The sequence below is a fragment of the Ictidomys tridecemlineatus genome, chromosome 3 (genome assembly GCF_052094955.1).
Source record: "Ictidomys tridecemlineatus isolate mIctTri1 chromosome 3, mIctTri1.hap1, whole genome shotgun sequence".
Lineage (NCBI taxonomy): Eukaryota > Metazoa > Chordata > Mammalia > Rodentia > Sciuridae > Ictidomys > Ictidomys tridecemlineatus.
The window spans coordinates 4,501,598-4,525,686 of NC_135479.1; the positions used below are offsets into that span (position 1 = coordinate 4,501,598).

Here is a 24,089-nt window from a genome sequence, read left to right on the forward strand (position 1 = left end):
TGCTGCTGTGCTCCCCCTTAATGGCTCTGGGTGGCCACGTAGCCCCCTTCCCCCTGCTGGGGCACTGGCGTGATCAGCAGAAGCCAGGGACCTGTGGGCCTGCTCAGTGCCCAGATTGGAGAAACCAAATGAGTCCTGCCCTCCAGTGGCTCTGAAGCTGACCCGGTGGAATGCAGCCTTGCTGCTGACCTCTGAGCCCTTGGTGTCAGGCCCTGGGTTCAAGGGAACTTCAGGGCCAGCCCCAGGAGGACTGGAGAGCCCCAGGCCGTCCTGTTCTTAGGCTGCCATGCTGGGTCCTGCCAAGGCCCACTGTAAGAGGCCAAGTCACCCCACACAGATCCTCCCCTAAGGGGAAGGAATGAAGAGGAAGGCCTGGGGGGTCATCCCAAAGAAAAAGTCCCCCAACTTCTTCCCAGTTCCACGGCAGCCACAGACTTTCTTCTCTGCAGCCCTCCCTGGTCGGGGTCTCTTCCTGCAGGCGTTGGCCAGGGCCCGTGGGGTTTTCTTGAGCCGTTCTCTGGTGACAGGCAGCTCCAGGGGGGAGTCTCCTCTCAGCCTTGATGGGGCAGCTGCTTTATCGCTCGTCATTTCTGGAGACCCTGTGGAGCACATCACCATGACACGGCCAAGACACTCCTTCAGCCGGGAGAATGGCTTCTTAGGGCTTCAGAAAACACCAGTCTCGGGTGAAGACGTCGGCGGGGCTTCTGCACGTACCCAGAGGTGCCGCTGCCCGCAGAGGACCTGAGCGGCCTTCACCGTGGAGAAGAGGGAAAAGGAGCCGCGGGTCCCTGGGCACACAGGGCCAGCCAGTCCCAGGAAGGACGCGGCAGGCTGGATTGTGTAACCATGGGGTGTGGGTGGGCTCCCCAAGGTCCCCAGGGTCCCCCTCCCACAGCCCCAGCCCCCACTGGCATCTCCTGCAGGGGGTGGTGCTGATGCGGAGTCTCCTGCAGGATGCAGAGTGTCCCACCCACGAGGCTCGTCCTGGGAGACAGGGGAGGAAGTGGCAGGAAGCCTATGAAATTCCAGGACTGTGCGAACATCCTGTTACTGGTAAAAACGCCCCTTCAGGGGGCTGGAGGGGGCACAGCCAGGGCTAGAGCTCTTGTCCAGCCAGCACCATGCTGTTCCCGGGTTCAATTCCCAGCACCACAAAAAGAAAGAAAAGTCCCTTCAAAGTCTAAACCCAAAGGCCTGTTGTTAGCAAATTTAGTCCTGGGGCTTGTGAAGCGCAATATGAAATCGAAGATGACAAGATGCAGCCTCTGTGTGCCCTGCCCCACGACCCCGTGCTGCCACCCACTCAGACCCCCCACCTCTGCTTTTGGCCTCTCCTCCTGGAGGTCTTTCCTCCCAAGCTCCACCCTCCAGAGCCTCAGGCCTCCTTCAAGGGTCAGCTCCTCCCTGCACCACCCAGACCCAAGGGTCTGGCCACCTTTGGCTCCTAACAGTGAAGCAGCCTTGCTAAAGTTCTGCCTCACCTAGGAATTCCTCCCGCGTGCAGGGGACGTCGGCCAGCCCAAGGACCACCCACCCCTCCCCCAAATGCTCAAGAGATGTGATGTTTTCTTTTTTCTCTTTTTTTGCGGTGCTGGGGATGGAATCCTCGGCTTTGCTTGCTAGGCAAACACCCCACCCCTGAGCTAGGTCCCCAGCGGCGGGGTTTTGTAAGTTTAACAATATGAAAGTCAACTTCTTCGTTCCTTCCTCTTTTCTTTACCACACAATGAACTGACTTCCAGCCTTGACAAGGAGTATTTTAAATCTGAGTGTTCCCACTTCATCCTGCCAAGTGCTCCGAGGCACTTGGAAAACACCTCCCACCACCTCCCAGGGCTGATTCTGTCCCTTTCCATTTAGGAAACGGTGATTTGTTTCCTGTGTTTTGAAAGCAAGAGAACACGCTGCTTTGGTTCCAACAACTCCCAGGGTCACCAGGGCTGAAAAGCTCCTTTTCCTTTTCTTCTCTTTCTCTCTTCTTTCTTTCTTTAGTGGTGCTGGGGGTTGAAGATGTCCCTTGTCTTAGAAATGGGCAGCATCAGTGAAGGGTAGCAGACACCCAGAATGTCGGAGTGAGGGGTGTCTGGTGGCAGACACCCCGACTCCGACACAGCGAGAATGAGGGTCCCCAGAAGAACCTCAAGCGGAGTCCTTGACGAAGCTCTCTTGCCCAGATTCATTGCCAAAAGCAAACCAAGAGCCGGGAGGTTTAAAAACCACTCCCAGCTGCGGCTTCACTGCCTGAAGTTTGTGAAGTCAACCCACATCTGCATCCGAAGGCGGATCTGCAACCTGCCGCCGGTGGCAGGAGGGAGCAGGAAGCGGGCAGCTTTCTGGAAGGATTGAATGACCGAAGGCAAAACAAGTTCCTGACAGCTCTGCAGTCAGGAACTGAGAGGGGGCTGTGGCTGTGCACCAGGGGCCCGGCCGTGGGGGCAGACGCTGTGTTGGAAGGCTGTGCTTGGACAGAAGGGACAGGCAGCCACCTGGCCTTGTGATACCCAGGTGGCCACACCATAGAGTTGCATAAAAGACCTCGCTTCAGGCGAAAGCTGCAGGCTGATAGAGGGCACGTCCTTTGCTGATTTTATTTGCACCTGCATTTAGCAAGCAGAGTGCCTCCTGGGACCGGGAGGCGGGTGCCTGAGGAGTATTTTAGGCCGGTGAGTGGGAGAAGAAGAGCCTGTGCTCCCAGCACCGTCAGGAGCAACCCCGCACGCAGGAGGGGGGAGTAACAACCACTGTGTTTACGCCCAACGCCCTCCACTGTGGCTGGGGATCTGACAACCTTGCCTCAGGGGTCCCTGGGCGAGGCTAGAGGGAGGCGCACTTCTCACTTTCACAGAATCTGTTGCTGCAGACGTGTTCTGGGAGGCTTTTGGCCTGCGACCAGAAAGTAGCCAGGAAGGGAGGCCGCACTGGGAAGGCCAAGCCCTAGGCTCTGCCGCCACAGGGACAGTCCTGGGAAAGGTGGCCTTCTTTGCTGGTGCAAAGGGCCTTTTAGATAACAGTGGCAAATTGGCCCTACTCGGCTCCGGAGGTAGAATTCATTTGTTTCACAGATTTTTTAAACCCTCTACAGTAAAATGTTCTTTGATTTCAAAATTTAAACTGTGAACGTTGAAGCAGAGAAACCTGTTTTGTGCACTAGAAGATGGCCCTGCCTTCCTGGAAAGAGCAGTTGGCCAAGGGCAGGGACAGCAGTTGAGGATCTGCTCTAGGCTAAGGGGGTTTTCATTTCTTATTTTTATTTTTCTGCAGTGCTGGGGTGGCATCGGGGCCTCGCGTAGGCCAGGCAAGTGCTCCACCACCAGCCGCACCCTGGGCCCCCAAAGGGCGTTTTAAACATTCAGTATTTTTAGGTTCACTGTTAGCTGCTCAGGGCTGCCCTGGGAGGTGGTGAGCACACTATAGAGATATCATGAATTCAGATAACTGAGATTTAACTTTTCCCAAAAGCAGTGTATGCATTTCCAGGAAAACTTCTGAGAATACAGCTAGCAAAGAGGGATAGAGGGAAACGTTCCCACTTAGAAACGATCATTCCTAACTTCTTATTGTGTACCTGTCTGTGTCTGCAAAATATCGACTCTGACCAAGGACGAAACAACAACTGGGTTCCCAGAGCTCACTCCTCCTTGATTTGCAGTTCTAGAAGCTGGCAGCACTTCATTCCACAAAATACAACAAGCACCCTGCCGGCAGAGCAGAGGAGTAGGGTTCCTAAGCAGAGAAAGGCTGAGCACAGAGCGAAGGGCAGAAGGCGGACAGGGGCTGGGGATGGGGCTGGTGGGACGGGGTGGGCGCCTGTCCAGCATGCACACAGCTCCGGGTTCGTGCTGGGGACTGCAAAAAGAGTAAAAAGTCCGGGGGGGTGGGAGGGTTGTTCATTTCAAGGTCACTTTCCTGGTAAGACAGAAACAATGAGACACAACAATAGAAAAATAACCCGATGGGTTAGCGTCAGGATACTTCAGGTTACTTTTCCTTAGGATTAAATCAGGATGTGAGGGTTGGAACAGGGTTTTCTGTTTTTGTTTTTGTTTTTTTGGTTTGTTTTTGGTACTGGGGATTGAACTCAGGGACACTTGACCACTGAGCCACATCCCCAGCCCTGCTTTGTATTTTATTTACAGACAGGGTCTCAATGAGTTGCTTAGTGACTTGCTATTGCTGAGGCTGGCTTTGAACTCAGGATCCTCCTGTCTCAGCCTCCAGAGGTGCTGGGATTACAGGCGTTCGTCACCGCCCCACGGGGAAACAGGATTTTTAATGCCATGCTGATGGGCCTGTTAGGGAAACGTGGTTCTCTCTCCTTCCCCTGGTTCTCGGGTCAGATAACACTTAGTCTGGGCCTGGTGTGGTGCTGCACACCTGTAATCCAGGCCATGGGGAGGCTGAGGCAGAGGACCTTAGGTCTGAGGCCAGGCACAGCAATTTAGTGAGACCCTTTTTCAAAATACAAAACAAAAAGGACCAGGGTTGTAGCTCAGGGGTAAAGTGTCCCTGGGTTCAATCTCCACTGCCAAAAACAAAAACAAAACCAGAACTTGGTTTTGGTTTGGTGAGGTGGCACTTCAGCACGGGTGATCCATTTGGATTCTTAGTCTGGTCCGTGGGCCCAGTGCGGGAGCTTAGTCCTCCTGCACAGTGGCCTCCTGTGATTTTTATTTACTACCTCACAAAGAGGCACTGGAAGCCAACGATGGGGGGCATTCAGGTAGCTTGTCACATGGCTTCAGAGAGGGAGGGAAGTGTGCCAGCTTCTCCGGGTCCCTGCTGTGCCTTGGTTTTGGCTTACTGAGACTCAAGTCGGGTTTGACCTCCAGAACGGGGGGATGAGGTTACAACACGTGTGTGCTGTTTAGTTGTTGAGTTTGTGGTAATTTGCTACGGCAGCCACAGGGAACCAAGATGGTACCATCCAGGTCTTTTTCTATTTTTTTTTTCTTTTTGGTACCAGGGATTGAACTCAGGGGCACTCGACCACTGAGCCACGTCCCCAGCCCTATTTTGTATTTCACTTAGAGACAGGTCTCACTGAGTTGCTTAGCACCTCACTTGTGCTGAGGCTGGCTTTGAGCTCATGATCCTCCTGCCTCAGCCTCCTGAGCTGCTGAGATTACAGGCGTGCGCCACCAGCCCAGCCAGGGCTTTTTCTGCCGGGTTTCTGTTTGCAACTAAAAGGCTCAGGGGTCACTCCAGGTAAACTGGGCTAACTGGGCTGCGCAAAATAACCACACAAGAGACACAAATACCGTTTTCTTTGGGGCCACTGACCTTAAGGGTCCGCGGGAAGAGAAACGCAAGAGCACGCGCTGACCCCTTTTATTGAGAGAAACTATTCGAATGAGGCAAGGGGTCCGGTGTCAGGGGGCTGAGTCTATCTTCATGATGTCCACTGTCAGCAGGTTGACTGACACCTGGGTAGGCCACACCCCAGGGCACAGTAAGAGAAGGGGACACACACAAGGCACTTCCATGGAACATTCTACCCTAAACAGGGCAAGGGGTTAGATTACAAAGGAACAGGTGAGCATAGCTCCACCCATGGGGCTGTAGGAAGGCACGCCCATGCACAAAGACACAGTCACTCCAACCCTAGAAGAGCCGGGCAGTCTAGCAGCTCGGGTGCCTGAGGCCACATCGCCCAGCAGGGGAGCTAACTCAGTCACTGGGAGGTTGGTCTCCCACATTTTTCTTTGTATATGTATTTTCAACACAAAAGCCCAGAACCGTATGCACATAATATTTTTGAATAAACTTTCATGGGAGGATGGCATACAAATAGAAAAGTACAAACCTGAGGCTGGGGTGTGGCTTAGTGGTCCAGTCCTCGTCTAGCACTGGGGGGGAACGGGGTAGGGCACAAATCTCCTGGGTACAGCTAGAGCATCCCAGAGAAGAGACCTGAGTGGCCACGCCCAAAGTCAAGGACTTGAGGTGGGCGTGGTGGCGCCCTCCTGTAATCCCAGTGGCTCTGGAGGCTGAGGCAGGAGGACTGGAAATTCAAAGTCAGCCTCAGCAACTTTGTGAGAGGCTAAGCAACTTAGCAAGACTCAGAATAAAATATAAAAAAATGGGCTAGGGATGCAGCTCAGTGGTTGAGCTCTCCTGGGTTCTACTTCCTGGCCCGGCCCCCCAGGAAGCCCCCTCGTGCAGGCCAAGCAGACGCTCTACCACTGAGCTGCACCCTCGGTTCCTTCATCGTGATTTCTAAAGTCGTGGTCCACCTAGCTTTCCTGTTCTTCCACTTTGTAAGTGAAATCACACAAAACCTGTGCCTGCGTCTTTGTAACTTACATGCGGTGAAGAGTGCAGGTTTGGGGTGTTTCTACCCAGGCACACGCCTGATTAACAGCCCTGTGCATGGACATAGGGAGCTGTCCAAAAGCTCCCCGTTCTCTTCCCTAACCGTGACCCCCTCCCCAAACCCCCACTTTCCTGACCTCCCCCCAGGGACCCCTGTGCCTGATGTTGGACTTCGTGTAGGTGGGTGGCATCTCAGGGTGCTGAAGGCTGGGTTTCCCCCTCACCACGTCTGCAGCGTCCCCTCCGCTGTTCAGCTGCCCCACAATTCCTTTAATTGATCATCTCCTGTTGCTTCCAATTGGGGGCTATTTTGGGAACTGAATATCGAGACAGAGTCAGGCTCTTTCCTTCACAGTTGTGGGTCGGCCAGTGGTAAAACCCTGCTGGCCGCTCGTCACTGTCTGGGGTGAGTGCCCATTCCCCACTCATTGCTTGGAAGGAGGCTCTCTGCAGCCCCGGGGGCTCACGCCCTGTGCAGGGAAGCCCCTCAGTGCCGGCCCTTCCTCTCCCCACCACCTGGAGACCGGGAACCTACTTCCTCCCCAGAGCCTGGTCAACCCGACTAATTACCCTGGTGGAAGTCCCTACTCAGGCTTGGAGTTCTGAGACAGGAACTCTGGTGTGTTCCTTGGAAGACAAAGAATGTTCCTGAATGAAAACCAAGTCCACAAGGGCCCGCCTCTGTTCTGAGTAACACGGCAACCGTGAAAAGCAGAGCACTTGGCTGCAGTTGGTTCCCACTATTGTGTCGTTTGAAAAAAAAAGAAAATAAACAGGATCAGGAAGCCTGGGGGACCCACCGGATTCCAAGAAAAATGTTGGCGTGTCTACACAATGTGAGGCGCTAGGGCACCACTTTTCAAATCGAGGCACAGGGAGAGGAGGGTGGCACCTCATTTAGTTAGCGCCACCTGCTGCCAGTCTGCAAGGGGTGATGGGGTGGGGGTCTCTGATGCTGGAAGTCAGTTGACACCAAGAACTTGTGGACCCTGTCAGAACGTGGGGGACTGTGGCTACTGCCAAGGCCAGACATAGACATGCAAGACAGGGGAAACCAACCCCGCAGAGGTTGGTGTCCGTCCGTCTGTCCGCTCCTTCAGAGGAGGCAGCTAGAACCCCCTGTGCTACTGGCCAGTGGGATCTTTTTCTCAGGACAACCGGTTTGAACAGGATCAAGAGGAACAATCAGGGCTGGGGATGTGGCTCAAGTGGTAGAGCGCTCACCTGGCATGCGTGCGGCCCGGGTTCGATCCTCAGCACCACATACCAACAAAGATGTTGTGTCCGCCGAGAACTAAAAAATAAATATTAAAAATTCTCTCTCTCTCTCTCCTCTCTCACTCTCTCTTTAAAAAAAAATGTGAATTTTTTTTAAAAAAAAAAAAGAGGAACAATCATTCAGAATAGGGAAGTGACAGTCATCTTACAAAACCAGATGGCTTCCCGGCCTGGGCATCTTACTGGCTTTGGGGAAGGCTGGCCAAGCCCTGGACGGAGGGCTTCCCCTGCAGGCCTCTGCTGTCCTGGTTACACCCACAGTGCAGCGGGCCTCGCTCCCCATCGCCAGGAGATCCTGCTGAGTGGACTTGGCTGTCCCTACCCACTCAGCAGAGGGCTGGGAGAAGGCTGCTGCGCAGGGCGTGGCACAGGCGGCAGCAAACCGTGACCCAAACGGCAACCCCACACTGTCACATTGGAGAGGGCAGAATACAACCAGCAGACAGAGCCCCTTTCTCAAGGCACTCTAGGTGCTGAGGATGGAGTGGTGAGCTCCCAGGGAAGCCTGAAAACCTTAGGCCCCCCACCCCAGACGAGCCCTGGCTGCCGTCAGAAAGTGGGGCACCGCACGCCAGTCAAGGCTGGGGATCGCCCAGGACCCCGGGTGGAGGTCACGCCCACCAGCTTCTGACCTGGTCTACAGATTTCCTTCCTGCTCTGAGACTTTCTCCGTCTTCCTCTTCCTTCTCTTTGTCAACTGGGCAAAACACGGAATGGAAAGACGCATAGTATTTTGTACTTAAACTACCTTTACTATTTGGACATTGTTAGTTTATTTGGAACCACGTGAATGAGGGCTGTTGGTTTTGAGTGGTGATAATCAGGTGCCGCTCAGCTCGACCCCAGAGCTCACCAGCTGGGTGACCGTGGCCAGTGCCCAACCTGCACCCTGGTCCAGGTATAAAGTAGAGATGAGCAGCTGAGCGCAGTGGCGTCCACCTATAACCCCAGTCACTCGGGAGGCTGAGGCAGGAGGACTGCAAGTTCCAGGCCAGCCTCAGCAATTTAGCAAGGCCCTAAGCAACTTAGTGAGATCCTGTCTCAAAATAAAAAAATAAAAAGGGCTGGGGTGTGGCTCAGCGGTAGAGCACCCCTGTGTTCAATCCTCAGTACAGATAAAAAAATGGGAGTCAGTGGAACACGCCTGTCACCCCAGTGCCTGGGGAGGCTGAGGCAGGAGGACTGCGGGGCTGGCCTGGGTGCAGCAGTCCTTCTGGGTGTGCGGCTCTGTCCCCTCCCTCTGGGACGGAAGTGGATGAGTTACTAAGATTCTTCATTCCTGTCCCCGAATCTGATGGGAGGCTTTTCTCTGGCGTGTGAGCGATTCCTGGGGGTAAACCACGTGCCTCGGGGAACCTGTTCTCCTCGGGCGATGCACACATTACTGCTCCTGTGCCCAGATGGCCAACCCTGGTGGCCACACACAGGTGCTCCCTCACCAGGAGGTGGAGGTGTGTGGGCTTGAGGGAGGAAGTGCTCAGGGCTGGAGGCTGAGGCCGATTTCTCTCCTAACTCTGAAGGGGATCAAGTAAGGTCAACTTCCCCTTCTCTGGGGACAGGGAAGTAGAGGATGACGGCCTCGGTTCAGAGCAAAATGAGGCTCTTTTTAAAGGCTAGGGGTGTAGCTCATGGTGAAGCCAGCACTCAGAATGTGCAAGCCCTGGCTTTCCTCCCAAGCAAAGCAAAACAAGACGACAGCATCGCCAGAACAAGGGTGGTGGTGGTGGTTTTCCATTCTGTTCTGAATTCCCCTGATCTCTTGAAAGGCAGAACTTCCCTGAAGAATCCAAAGTCAGCCTTACAACAGGGAAAGATTGACTCCTGTCACCCATCACTGAACTCAGCAGGATAAGAAGTCACCTCAACACTGGGTGCATGGCACACGCCTGTAATCCCAGCAGCTTGGGAGGCTGAGGCATGAGGATCACAAGTTTGAGGCCAGCATCATCAACTTAGCAAAATCTTGTCTCAAAAAAGAGCTAGAGTGTAGCTTCCTGGCTAAGCACCACTGGATTCAATCTCTAGTACCCAAAGAGAGACAGACAGACATGGCCACAACATCACACAAGACCAACACTTCTCCTGTATTCTCCCTCCCATCCCAAATTCTAACCATTTCTTTGAGTCAGGTTTATCTGTGAATTCCTATGTATTTGAACTTTTTAAAGTGGGTCTTTTCTGTTAATTATCTGTCTTTCATCAGTATAATCCACAGATCCCCAATTATTAAACTTAGGTGTATAGAGGAAATGTTCTTCATCCCTGCCAAAGGAACCAGCATCCTTTCCGAATTTAATCCTCTGGGGGTTGAATATGGAAGAATGGGGGATATTCTATCATGGAAAGGGTGGTCTATGGTGTGGAGGACTGAACCCTGGGCACCACACACACAGCAACAGCATCTTCCGCCGAGCCACACGGCAGCCAGTCAACGCTATCTCCTTGGACCTCGGCTCAGCCAGGTGCAGTGAGTGCCCAAGGTCACTGGCCCGTGTTTGCTTTCTCACTCATACTCACACACACAGGGCACACTCCTGGACCCAAGGCTGAGCAGCAGGGCCATCATGGCCTGCAGTGGATTTTCTAGTTGAAGGGGAGACAAAAAAAAAATTAAACACACAAAGAAGATCACTTGGGATACGGCCCCTTCCCTGATGGTCACGGGACTCTCGGGGGATCAGAGGTGTCTCCAAGGAAGGTCCCAGCGAGAAGGGGGAGCTCAAGTCAAGACCAGCAGGGCTCCTGGCTGAAGTGATGGAATCCCAGGCACGCCAGCCAAAGGCGCAGTCTGTTTAGGGAAGTCGCTGCATGTTCAAGGGAGAGACAGCAGCCCCGGCGGGTGCTGAGGTCCAGAGGGTGTGCAGGGCTGCACTAGAGGAGCTGCAGTCTCCACTCCGCCTGGACCTGGCTTACTCAGCACCTCCTGTCTCAAAGGCGTGGGCTGAGGGCAGGGTCAGGGCCTGTCACTCAGGAGCTGCGACTGTCACTTCCTTTGGGACTCAGTACCTTTCCCTTATTCCCCAATTCCTCTCACAGGACCAAGTGAGGACAGGGTTCCTGCTGTTACATGAAATTCGTAGGAGGCCACCCATCTGCCTGAACTCCTGCACTAGGTCCCACAGGACCACCCTGCCCAAACTAGACTGTTTACCTGACCTTCACAGAAATCAAGAGTCCATCCAGTGCCCAGACAGGCCAGTGTAGCCAACACGATAAGGAAGTCCCTAGCTGTGACCAGCTCCAGCCTGGCCAGACTGGTCTGCTCCTGCTATCTACCCGCAGCCCACAGTGGCCCCACAGAGTCCTCTGAACCTCTTCTGATTCCAAGGTTGCCTGACCCATGAATCCTCCTTTGCTCAGATAAACCTTTAAAACTGATTTTTATCCCAAGTTTTTATCTCCGCGTTAGGCGGGGGCAAGAGGGAAGCCCTGGCTGGCCGTGTCTGAGCTGAGCTGAACTGAATCTCAAAGAGGATGTGGGACAGCAGTAGAGGGCGCGTGGCAGGCCAGAAGCGGGGCCCATGACCCAGTCCAGATCTGTGTGCTGATGTTGAGGCCTCAGGCCCCGTGACCCCAATAAAGCAGGGCCTTTTTGCCGCAATGTTGGAAAACAAGCCCAGGGCCTGGGGTATGGCCAGGTACAGTGCTTGAACAGCTGGGCTTCACCCCTACTGCCACTGGGGCGGGGAATCCAGGGTAGGGACCTTACTGGGAAGGACTATTGGTTATTGCAAGGGAAGTGGGGGCAGTGCTACTGTGATGGGAAAAACACTCCGAATTTGAAGTCTGCAAGTGCCTCTGGGGTCACCCAGAAGGAAGCTCTCACAGGAGGTGAAAGGCCTGGAGGCTGGGAATGCAGGAGGGGGCAGATCCAGGAGGGGCTCTGGGAAGGGGCTGTGTGCTGCTCGAGGGAGGGTGGGCTGAGCTCAGGCCTGCAGCAAGGAGACAAATGTGACACAGGAAGATGAAGGTGACCGGAAGTTCCATGGACAGGTACCTAGTGTTACCACTGTCGACCTTGAGTCCTTGCTTCCCCAATGTTGAAGAATGACACCAGATAAGCACGACGAGGCAAGGTCAGAGTGGAAAATAGAAGTTTATTAAAGGACAGCAGAAGAGACTTCTCCTGGAGGAAGAAGGGGACCCAAGAGATGGAATCCGTGGAAGTGCGGCTGTCTCTCCATTTTATAGTTCCTTCAGTGATGGAATGTAGGTGGGAAGACCCGAGGGGTAGGGCACAGGTGGGGCAAAGAAGTAATCTTCCTCAACACTTCTTTGGGCTGGGCTCTGGGCCTTGGGCTTTTCCTGGAATTCATTAACATTCCAAGAGTTGTTCTGCGTTTCCCGGAATTCATTCTCAACATGGCCTCCATTTTGGATCTTACTGGATATTAGACCCGATTTTCCTAACTACACTGACGACCTAACCTTAAATCTGCCTTCACTAGTATCCACTGATCACAGGGGGCCACAGTTCCACCAATCACATAGGAGACTAACGGGATCTGGAGGGTCACAATCTAATAAGTAGGTGCAGCCTCTGTGACCCTCTCTAAGTCAAGCCGCCCAAAGTGCACCTGAAGCCCCCGGAGGGAGGGTGCAGTGGTGATTCTCAACCATCTCCCCCTTCAGGGGGTGCGGGGCAGGTAAGGTCCACTGGGACCAGGGCCCCTTTGTGTTCAAGAGGAAGTCAGAGGAAGCCTAAGTCTCCCGAGGAGGAGAAGCCAGGCAAGCTGGGCACAGCCGCAGCCAAGCCACTCCAGCACAGTCGCAAGAGGGGCTCCGTCCTCGGCCACCCTGGGAGTCCTCGAGGCCTCAGGGACCCAGGCTGCTAGATGAAGGACAGAACCAACCAGTTATATTTTGAATTTCAGCTATTTTTTAGTATACACATGTCTCATGCAATATTTAAGACAGACTACAAAAATCATTGTTCATTTGAAATTCAAATTGAACTGCATGTCCTGTACTTGTATCTGCTAAATCTGACAACCCTGCATCGATCTCCAAGTTACCCTAAAAACACTGTTTTAGGCTTCTCTTTCCTGAATGCCCTCTCTTCACCAGAGCTGCTCCCAGCCCACTTCTCTTCAAACCAAGGCCCCCAGCTCCTACCCTTGGCTCTTTGGACCCCCCTTCCAGCCCCACCCCAGGTCCACCAGGCAGACTGGAGCCTCCTCCAGGGGAAAGGTGTGTGGGGGGTCAAACATGGAGCCGAGCTAAAGCTTCTAGGATGACGATGTTAAGGAACATCATCGAGCTGTTGTTTTTTTGTGCTGCTGAAGATGGAACCTGGGCCTTGCACATGCTAGGTGAGCGCTCTACCACTGAGCCACAGCCCCGTGCCTCCTTGGTAGGCGTCATCATCTTTTATCACCGGCAGGGTAGAGTGGCAGCTTCCTAGCACAGAGGGTGAACATGGAGCCCACCTCACCAATGAGGAAGTGGGACTCAGGTGTGGTGCCTAGGGTTCCTCTCCCAGGCTGCAGCAACACTGAGGTTTGAACTTGAATATCTGAGTCCACCATAACTTGGTAAAAATGCAGCTCATACGCACGGGTACTGCCCACACCACTCCCAAGGGTGGTCAGAGTGACACAACGTTTGTCAAGTCCCCCACCTTTCCTGGCAAAGTCGCTGCTTGCGTGAGCTCCATGACAACTGGCCTCTTCCTCCCAGGGTATAATTAGACACATCTAATCTATAATCTTGTTTGTGTCAGAAGTGTCACGCCAGGGACAAAATTGTCCTTCCCATGAGAGGCCATGTCCGGCCTTCCAGGTAGTCACGTTCCTTCCGGCAGGCCAGGCAGGGCAGTGATTGGGAGACTCAGATGTCCTCAGCTTGTGGTCTCCGAGAAAACCAGTGTGAAGAGTGGTAGGAACCGGCTGGTCTCCGAGCTCCAGGCAGGACTTCACCCTGGCTCTAGGGATCCTACTGTGTGAGGGCAAACAGATTAAAGCTTAAAGCCGAGGCTGAGATTGTGGCTCAGAGGTAGAGTGGAGCTTCCTAGCAGGTGTGAGGCGCCGGGTTCGACCCTCTGCACCATGTGTAAAAATATAAAACAAACACCACCTTAAATGTTAGACTCTCCCCCTTGAACAAAAGAAAAGAGATCCCCCCACCCAGCCCCCATTCCCTCTTCTTCCAGAACTCCCCCCCCCCCACACACACACGTGTACATTTTTTCAGTGACTGAACAAGCCCTCTCCCAGGCTCATGGCTCACCACCGTTTCCTTCAGGATCCCAGAGCCACCTCTTGGAACCCTTACTTTTCCTGGGAGATGGGCCCAACTTCAGCTGTCACCTGACCACTTGCTCTAAGCACCCGGCCCCTTCACCAGGCGATTTCCTTCCACCTCCGAGGGCCTCTCAGTGGGCTGCCCTGATGTGGGGTTTATGTGTATTCTGTGATAAACTGTTTTCCTTCCCTTTGACCTTTCTGAAGAGGCTTTCTAGGCGGGGAGGAGACTTTAATTACATTTCCCCAACATGGCACCGGATCTATTCAGCAATCAGCAAGGTCTCCGATGCTCACAGTTGCATCTTGCTGCACCTGTGTCAACGAGAGGTCTCCGGGTTTCCACCTTGCACAGTGCACAGCCCAGACAATCAAACTACGGGGAATCATGCCCTCTGTGGCCCTGGCTAGGAAACCCTTCCCTTATTCAGAAATACCAGCCAGTCCATCAACATGACCAGTGGCCAGGATGGTGCCTGGCCTACACCTAAGGAGTCCCCATGCCCCTGAATGACAGGGCTGCCCTCACTGAGCTGCCTGGAGCAGTGAGAAATGCAGACGCTCAGGCCCAGGTGCCCAGGAGACTCTTGCCCAGCAGACCAGCCCCGCAGTAAGATAGGCCTTCTGAACAGAGACGTAGTGACCAAGACAGTGATTTTGTCTGGTTGAAATGAGGGACAGTGAGATTGGTCTGAGCCAGGCTTGTAACAGGGCTCTTCCTACTGGTCTAATTCATAGCTTCCTTCCGGGAAGAGACTGGCGGGGTCCTCAAGCTTCCAGGGAAGCCAGTGACCCAGCCAGCTGGCTGTCGGCTCTTAGCTGGCCGTTCTTTGGGTATTTTGCCTGATAAGTCAGCCTTTTTGTTTTCCTATAAAATATCCTCACTGAAAAATAAACTTCTGAATTGGCCCATTCAAGACAGTAACAAAACTCGTATTTTGGTTCTGGGGATGAAACCCAGGGCCTTGCACATGGTAGGCAAGCACTCTACCACCGAGCCACACCCCCAGGCCTTCTGTTTTTTATTCTGAGACAATGTCTTGCTCAGTTGCCCAGGCTGGCCTTGAACTTGCGATCTTCCTGCCTCGGCTCCGAGCAGCTGGGATTACAGGTGCTGAGTGCCTGGCGGCAACAAGACTTAACACAAGCTCATGATTAAATTGGCTGGAGAGTCTCTTTTCATGCCTCTAAGAAAAAACTGGGATGGAAGATTACCTAATGTGACTGACCTGGTACAGAGCCACGCTGAGGCCACTGGGAGGAACCCAGCCAGAGGAGAAACAAAACAGAAAGGGAAACGCGGAGGGAGAAGAGGAGAAGCAGGGAAGGCGCTCCACTCCATGGGAGGCAGCGTGAGGGCTGCAGCGCCAAGCCACGCAGCCCCAGTGCAGACTGCAACAGGAAGCTGCCATAGGATGGTGGCCCTGGGGGGGGGGGGAGTGTGCTTGGGGACAGCTCTGTCCAAACCCATCAGAAAGGAAGTGGACTAAAATGAGTTCAGAAGAGCCCTACGTGCCCTTTACTCAGAACCATAAAATAAAAGCAAGCCAAGCTGGGGAGCCAAGCCTTCTCTCTTTAACCTCTTCTTTAGGATTTTAACACAGATGGTGAGTACATAAGGCAAAGGTGGATTTGTGGGCTTCACCCATGACCGTCCTGGTATCAGGTGATAACCAAGTTTGCCAGCAGCCAGAGACCTCTCCCAGGTGGGCACAGCCCCGCACAGCCTCGGTGGACGCTGCCCTGGAGCCCACGCCTTGGTCTGGCTAAAGGAGGCTCGGCTGTGGAAGAGCCAGGAGTCTTATTTTAATTCAACACAACAACCTCAACATTTCGGAGCTGGCGGCTGCAGCTCAAGGCCTTGCGTAACCATTACATAACTGCCCACAGCTGACGGTCTGCAGACAGCGACCTTCCAACGACTTACACGGGTCTACTGTAATTACATTTGCAATAATAGAACTAGTTTTCTGCTGTAGCTGCATAATTGATCCGGAAAAAAAAACCCAGAACAAATAATTGTTTTATGTGAACCATGAAAAGCCCAAACAGGCTTCCACTTGTGAGGATTACAGAATGTGCTTTTCGTAGTCCTGTTAGCAATTTAAACAACAACTTAAAGGGAAGAAACAAATCTACTCTGTTGAAAAACCGAGTCCACACAGGGTTGCTACCCTCCAGGAGCCGGAGCAGAGGTGGAAACACCGGGCCAAGGCAACATGACGAAACGTGGGCCAAGGCCCCTGTCCCCGGGGTTCACAGCCACAGTGAAGGGACACGGTCTTTATGTGGAGGTGGGCTGTCCTGGGAGCTGTCACCTGTTATGTCCACAGGACTCTTCCCAGTCACTCCTCTCCTGGGCCCAGTGAGCTCCTACAGTTGTCCCAAGAGAGATGGTGCTCCCCATGCTTGGATCTGGGCAAGCCTGTTAGCACAGGAACAGGAGATACTTCAACTGACTCCTTTACTGGGGGAGGATGGCCCCTCCAGGACGGGAACAGAGGGAAGTCTGCGCTCCTGATGCTCCTCAGAGACCTCAAGCCCCCCTTCCTGCCCACAAGGCCCTGAAGGCCCCCGAGACGCCCTGGAGAAACTTCCTGTTCAAGATCCACTGACCTACAATCCCCTCTGCCTGGGGTGCTCTCCTGCCACTTCATGAATTACTCTGACCTTAGGACCTTGCTAAAGGTCATCTCCCAGACAGGTCCCAGCCACCTTATCTCACCGCAAGGCTAGCCTGACTCCGACCTGGCCAGGCGGCTTTTTCTTCCTCCACATATTCTGATTTAGGTCCTATCTTCTTGTGCTGGGATAGACACTCCCTGAGGGAGGACAGTTGGATTTGCTCACTGTACCCTAACACAGCCAGCAGCAAGTGCTCAATGACATATTTGTTAATCCATCAGAAAGCCCTGACCAGCCCAGAGGGCACCCAGTACTCAGTGACATCTCCAGAAGGGTCAGTCTTTCCCTCAGGCCACAGCCCTCTCCTGGTGGACGACCATCTGCAGTCTACACCACCGCAGGGCAGCATTGTGCAAACCCTGCTCAGTCTCGATGATATGTGCCTTTCAAATGCAAGCAACGTTCTCGCCTGAGATCCCAGCAAATCCTTAACACGTGTCTGGGGCTTCATCTACTGACATGCACAGTGCTGGATTCCTCACCCAAGACACTTTCCCTGTGGGTAACCCACCAACTGGCACTGGGAGTGGTTTTGCAGGGACAGACACCTAGAGCGTGCTCTTGTCCCCGCATGCCTGAGCAGAGTGCAGCTGCTCCAGGGCATTACTAGCACTTCCTGAGAACTGTGTATAACTGGGGCTAACTATGGATTCCTAAGCAAGAGCCCCACCCTGCAGATGAATCTTCCACATAACTTCCTGGTGAAGAAAAAGTCTTGGCTTAAAAAAAAACCAAAAAACCCAATTTGTGTACTTGGCTTCAAAAGGGCAGTCTGGTATAGGACGTGCACCCTCTAGTGGACAGAGAGGAGTTCTTAATCCTGACCAGAACTGTTTCCGTTCAGGCTTTATTCTTTTCTGATATAAGCCCTGTGTGTCCCACAGTAATCTTTAAGATCTGAAAAAAACTTTCTTCTTTTTAACACTGGGGAATAAACCAGGTGCACTTTTTCAACTTTGAGACAGGGTCTTGCTAAATCGCTGAGGCTGGCCTAGAACCTTCCACCCTCCTACCTCAGGATCCCAAGTCGCTGGGACTACAGGCATGCGCCACTGCACCCAGTGTCCTATCTTTTTAAAACTCAGGACTCCTGCCCACTTCAGTCCTCTTATGTAACCCAGAATAGTCACACTCAGGCCCCTCCAGGACACAGTGCTGCCCATTTTAAACATGCATCTGTTCTCTGGGGTAAACTGGTCCTCAGCTGTGTCTAGCCAGCAGGAGCTAAAGATGGGTGAGGCCCTTCAAGGCTTGGGGTGTCTCGCACCTCCTCCAGGAGTCTGGCCTCCCTCCTACCAGCACACCAGGGTGCCCAGCAAGCCAGGTCACAGGAGGCCCTGGCTATGAGACAACTAATGAAGACTACGATCACGCTGGACGGTCTCAGAGAAAGGCAGGAGGCTCAAGGTGAAGTCATCTCGGGGTGGCACCTCAGCCGAGACCAGGACAGGGAGGCTCACTAGCCAGCTACCTTGGGTCAGTCACTCCCCTGGTCCTTCTTCTCTCTTTGCACTTTGTACCCTAGGAAGTCTCAGCCCTACCAGAGGACTCGGGAGCTTGTGGCACCTGGAGGAAGCGACTCCCCAGGGTCAGCCACGGACTCCCTGCGCCTGTGAGAGCTGCACTGCCAGAGGCCCAGGCCCAGCGCCCCCAGGTAAAGGGCCAACCCCACTGCTCCAGGGAGTCGCAAGCAGACCTCAAATTCTGAGGACAGAGAGGCCTGCCCGGGGCCACTGAGGGACCAACACTCTGCACAGAGCGAGTCTCTGACTGGTCATCAAGATGGTCCGTCCACACATGCCAACACAGAGCCGCCGTGTCCAGTATGTATCACGTCTCAAAACACAACTCAGGCAACTGGAGACCTCAGCTTCCTGCCTCGGTGGCAATGTGGGCACCTTCCTGCTGCCACAGCACCCATCAAGGCCCCAGGCCTTTCCTAACTGAGGCCGAGGGTCTCCCAGCTGAAAGCAGAAAGAAGACCAAAGGCAAGAACATGCCTCAGCCTCAGTGCAGGCCCCTGGGCCCACCCAGACCCGGATCTGCTCACTTCCGGCCATGGGAGAACCCCCTGGGGAGTCATCGTCACCATCAGGGTTCCCACTTAAGTAACCAAGGTAGACAAGTGACTTGCTGAGGTCACACAGCAGCTGGTGTGGAGCTGCGATCTGAAGTCCTGTGTGGGAATGTGGATGCTTTGACCTCAGTGCCAAGGCCCTTTGTGGTCACCAAACTAAGTGCTGCTGTGCTTGGGAACTGTCCATGTGGGCCTGCCTCTCCTGGGCAGCCACAGGTCCTTCAGGTTACTGGTCAGCTGCCATGAATCCACCAAAGGTTTACCTCATGGTATTGAAATTCTATTCCTGGCCCTGGGGGAGACCAGCTGGGACAGATCCTCCAGAGCCGTGGTGGACAAGACAGGGGCAGGCGAGGGACCATGAAATCAACAGGTCAACAAGCATGTCCAGAAAAAGGAATGCAAGCAGGGGGAAAGCAGGTACCTTGCACCTAACAGTGCGAGGTCAGAGGTCCAATACAAACCACCTTCGCTGCTGTGATGGCCCACCACGGGGACAGCCCAAGAGGCCAGGTATCTGCACTACACGCAAAACCAGAAACACACAGCCAAAACACGGGCTGGCAGAGGTGCGTCCTTCACATAGCAGACAACCAAGCATTCCCCCATCCCTATGACAATGTTCCTCGGATGAGTGTGACTGGGGATAGGAGTGGAGAGGAATGAAGTTGTAGGGACAGGGGAGGCAGCACAGAGGGTGCAGGACCACACACTGCCACTGCCCTTGAGCCCTAGATGTCAGGAACACCAGCCAACACACCAAGCTCCAGGGACACTGACCAGCAAGGGAGCTGCTCGTCCCTACAGAAGGCTGGCAGTGCCCTAGGTGACATCCAGGTCCTGGAGAGTGAGCTAAAGAGGCCCACGCAGGGTAGAAGGTACCTGAGGAACAAGGGGCAGCAGCCATGATGCGGCACGCTGTGACCAGGTCTGAGAGGATCACCAAGATGCTGACCTACCCAGGTGCACAGGAGCCACCCTTCCCATAGATGCCAGGGACTGTGGTTGTCTCCCTACATGCATCGTCACTTCTCAACAGTTTGTGTTCCTGCAGGATGAAGTGTCCCCAGCACCCACCCATGTGTCCCAAGGACTTGTGCCAGTGACGAGTGTAAGTCACTCTCTGGAACAGCTGGAAACAGCGCGCCAAGTGCGCACCCCAGCCACAAGGAAACCACAAGAGGATGAAGAGACATCCTAGGGTCGCACTTGGTTTATTTGGATGCACGTGGAGCTGTCTCCAGCAGGTCTTCACCACACACGTGGGTCAGAATGGAACCAAACCAACCTGGAGGCCCTAACCCACAAGAGCCCACGCCAGCACAGAACCTGCAGGACCGCCGTCAGAAGCACCAGCCAACACACCAAGCTCCAGGGACGCTGACCTGCAAGGAAGGACACCTCATCATTCCTGTTCTACTTCACCAAGTCTGAGCACGGAAAACTGTTGCACCATGAAGTGCCCTTGACACTGGCAGTCCACCCCCACCCAGATGCCACGCAGAAGATGCTCTGGGGTTCTGCCCTGTGAAGACCCTGCTTCCACCCACCTACACCCAGCACCAGTCACATACCACCAAAGCGATCACAGTGACGTCCTGCCCCATCTCCCTCCAGGCTTTAACTGTTGCTTTATTCCTCAGAAACCTGCTGGTCACAAAGCCACAATCAGCCTGAATCTGCCAGGCAAAGTCCCCACCACACATTCCCACTTGACTTTCCTTCCCTCCATGGCCATGCATCTCCCAAGCCCAGCCCATGCACCGCTGCTCCCCATGTCCCCTTGAACCCTCTCTCAGTTCCTGCCTTTGTTATGTTGCCTCAGCTAAAAACAGCCTTGGCCTCCTCGGGGTCCCACACCCTGATGGGTCCCTTTAAAAGCGCTCCCTCCTGTTGTCCCATGCACTTACTGATGTCTACCCTCAACCCAGGGCTCGTGCATGCTAAGCAGGTGCTCCTCCATCGAGCTGTGCACCCGGCCAGAACCACGCTTTTCTTTATGTCCTGTCCAAGGCATGGGACACAATGCCATGCCGAAAATGTCACCTCACAATCTGTGCTGACAACAAAGCAGGCAGCCAGGGGGAGGAAAATCCCACCAACAGTTACTGCCTGGAGCTGGATGCAGTCTCTGACTCTAGCCAGGAGGGAACAGGGTGCAGGAGACATAAGAACATCTGTGTGCCCTGAGCCCCAACAAGGGGTCGCTGCTCCCCGCCAAAGTGGGCTAGAGCTACCCTATCCAACATGGCGGCCATCAGGTAGGTACACTGTACCAGTCCCTCAGTCACACCAGCCACACAGCAAATGCTTATTCAGGCCTGTGGCTAGTGGCCACTCTAGACAGCCTAGAGAATGTCCATCATTGTAGCAAGTCCTGTTTAACAGCACTGTTCTGGATCCAGTGATCTTTTGAAATCAGAGATCTATGCACACCTTCCTTTTGTTCCAAACACCTAACAGTATCCCAGTATTTCTAGGACAAAGACCAAGACCCTCACCAAGCTACAAGGCCCTGTGTGGCCTGGTTCTTCTGCACCTTTTTGGCTTTGCATGCTTTCTGAGCTAGGATGGCTTTCTTCCAGTTCCTCTTCCCTAGGCCACTGGGCCTTTGCACACACTATTACCTGGCTTTCTGAGCAAACGCCTACTTTATCCAGAGTCCAGCTCAAGTCTCATCCTTGGAAAAGCTTTCCAGCCTCCATCAGGCTCCCTGAGATATACTGTGCTTCCTTTCAGAACATTCACCTCTGCTTAAATTAACCACCTCTTTTTTTTCTGCCCTAGTACTGGAGAACGAACCCAGGGATGCCCAACCATTGAGCTACATGCAATCTTTTTCTGTTCTTTGAGGCAGGATCTTCCCAAATTGCGCAGGCTGGCCGTGAGCTTCCAATCCTCCCGCCTCCACCTCCCAGTAACGGGGACTATGCGTGTGCGCCTCGGTGCCCCGGGAATGACACCCTCCTAAGTGGTAATCTGGCCGGAAACTCCCCGGGAAAAGCCTTGGCTGTTTCACCTTTGTATCCCCAGCGCTTCCCATGGCGCCTGGTCCAATACCACTAAGTCCTTCCGCCTGTTTGCAGTATCATACATGACCACCAAGCGGCTGCCAGAGTGCTCACACCTGTTACTGCAGATTCCGACCCGGGAGGGCTCCCCGGGACTTACTCTAGGTCAGGGTGGGGCTGCCTGGTACGGGCTGCACAGGCCACTGGGCAGGTGCGACAACACAGGCGCCGTTCCCCGGACCACGACCCTGCGGACGCTGTCCCCCCGCTGGACACACCTGGTCTCCCAGACGGAGGTCACTTTCTGGAGGGAGGAGTCGCTGCACGCCTTCTCCCCACCGCCGGGGCCTGGAAGTTCCTCATTCCCGCGGAAACCCTGCGAAGAGAGCAAAGCAGCGGGGCTTAAGAGGACAGTCGCCGCAGCCCACCCACCGCGGCCGCCTGCGCCGCCCCGGGCCCACTTCCGGGGGCATCGTCCAGGCCCCAGCGGCTCAGCGGTTCCGTTCCGCGGGAAGGCGTGGGTGGCAGGGGCCCCGCGAGGAAGGCCTGGGGTCTCAGGGACCCCGAGCTGGTGGCAGAGAGTGCCGCGGCCAGTAGGAGGCGACAGGAGGGCTCCTCTGACCGGACGCTGCACGTGGCTTTATTCGCTTCCCACCCCGCTGGGCGGAAGCGGTTCTGCAGATGCACTTCCGGCAGGAAGTGAGGATTTACCATCGAGACAACAACTAGAGAGTCGCCCTCGGTTTTGAATTTGGGTCCTCCAAGGCGATCTTAAAGGGGCCGTGGCGCGAGATACGGTTAAAGGGGATGAGAGCCTTGGCTGGGGGGAAGGGCCCCAGTAGCAGGGAAGCAGAAGGGACCGCTGTTTCCTAACATCCTGCAAGGGTCTGGAGCCTTGCGTGCAGTGGCCTTCCTCTCCTCTTGCAATCATCTTATTTTTTTTTTTTAACAGATGAGAAATCTGGGGCTCCAGAGAAACCAAGTTACTTTCCCAAGAGCAGCCAGCTGGGAAGTGGCAGAGTCGGGTTCAAACCCAAGCCGTTCTGCTCCAAATGCAAAGCTCTTTTCATCACCTCAGGTGAAAGGAAGGACATGAGAGGAGAGGGGCTAGAAAAGATGAGCACGTGATCAGTGCCATGCAGTTCAGGGTGGAGGGAAGACTGCTGGATCTGGGAAAATGACAGAACCTGGGAGACAGAGATCACAACCCTCCTTGGCCTGAGCCCTCACCAGCCTCTGCCCCAGCACCAGGAGTCACAAGCCAACAGTCTGGCTCGGCTTGCAGGAGGGGCTTGTTTGACCCCCCTCAGTGTTTGGGTTTGTATTATGCCTGAGGCAGGGACTATCTCTGTTAGCCACAGGCTCCACCACTCCCTATTGTGCACCCACTGTTTTCTACTTGTACAGTATCTCTGTACACGTGAGCCATTTGACTTTGTGACTTGGGGAGCCTGGACTAAAACCTGTTGGGAGTCTCCCTGAGAACTTCCCGGGCCTTTCAGATAAGGAGCCCCTAATGCAACATGGTGGCAGGCAAGTTGCCAGTGGGCGGATAACAAGTTGTTTTGAAAATTTTCTCATTGGTCCTCCTGTCTTCTGTGATCTTGGACATCTCGTGCCCCCCATGAATCTCATGCAGGGTGGACTTGCGTGCACTGTAGGTGATGACCTGACCTTTACTGTGATTGGCCCCGGGAGCTTCCTGGTTTAAGATAACTGACTCTCACTTTCTATATAAACTAGCACCAGCTTGCGGTCAAGTGCTTCATCTTTGTCACTGCTATCTGTGTGTGCGTTTTAATCTCCCACCACGAACCTTGGCCTTTCAAAACCCCCAGGCTGTTGAGTGGCATTAAAGCCCTTTAGACAGTGCCAGGCTTCCAGCCTCCCAGTGTCTCCCCAGGGTGTGAGATTCCACAGAGAACTGATGGTCCAGCCTGGGGCCACGTGACCTCTGTGGCTGAAGGCATGGTTCAGTAGAAACTTAACCAACTGCTCGGACTGGAATCAGATTTACCCAAAAGTTAGATAAAGCAGGGAGGGCTGGGGATGTGGCTCAAGCGGTAGCGCGCTTGCCTGGCATGCGTGCGGCCCGGGTTCGATCCTCAGCACCACATACCAACAAAGATGTTGTGTCCGCCGAAAACTAAAAAATAAATATTAAAATTCTCTCTTAAAAAAAAATAGATAAAGCAGGGAGTTAGAAATAATAACAGGGGCTGGAGGTGTGGCTCAAGCGGTAGCTCGCTCGCCTGGAATGCGTGCGTCCTGGGTTCGATCCTCTGCACCACATACAAACAAAGATGTTGTGTCTGCCGAGAACTAAAAAACATAAATATTAAAAATTCTCTCTCTCACTCTCTTAAAAAAAAAAAAGAAATAATAGCAGATGTCATATACTTTTTTTTTTTTTTTTAATGCGGAGCTGGAGATGGAACCCAGCTCTACCACTGAGCGATACCACCAGCCCTCGGGCCTTTT

General features: G+C 54.0%; 1 long non-coding RNA gene and 1 other non-coding gene across 6 annotated transcripts; both read right to left on the reverse strand.

Annotated features, from left to right (window-relative positions):
* Positions 1 to 11,670: 11,670 nt before the first annotated feature.
* Positions 11,671 to 22,305, reverse strand: LOC144375956 (uncharacterized). 5 transcript variants are annotated; one of them, XR_013435881.1, is made up of 4 exons: positions 21,887 to 22,302; positions 20,172 to 20,244; positions 19,886 to 19,982; positions 11,671 to 13,530 (listed from the first exon to the last, which is right to left on the reverse strand). It is a non-coding gene; the product is annotated as an uncharacterized LOC144375956 (long non-coding RNA). The 5 variants fall into 5 exon arrangements; XR_013435879.1 differs by lacking the exon at positions 11,671 to 13,530 and having other exon boundaries at positions 19,796 to 19,982; positions 20,172 to 20,247; positions 21,887 to 21,984; positions 22,070 to 22,305; XR_013435880.1 differs by lacking the exon at positions 11,671 to 13,530 and having other exon boundaries at positions 19,796 to 19,982; positions 21,887 to 21,984; positions 22,070 to 22,303.
* LOC120884648 (small Cajal body-specific RNA 16) lies at positions 21,672 to 21,852 on the reverse strand. The gene has a single exon (XR_005727071.1).
* Positions 22,306 to 24,089: the final 1,784 nt, after the last annotated feature.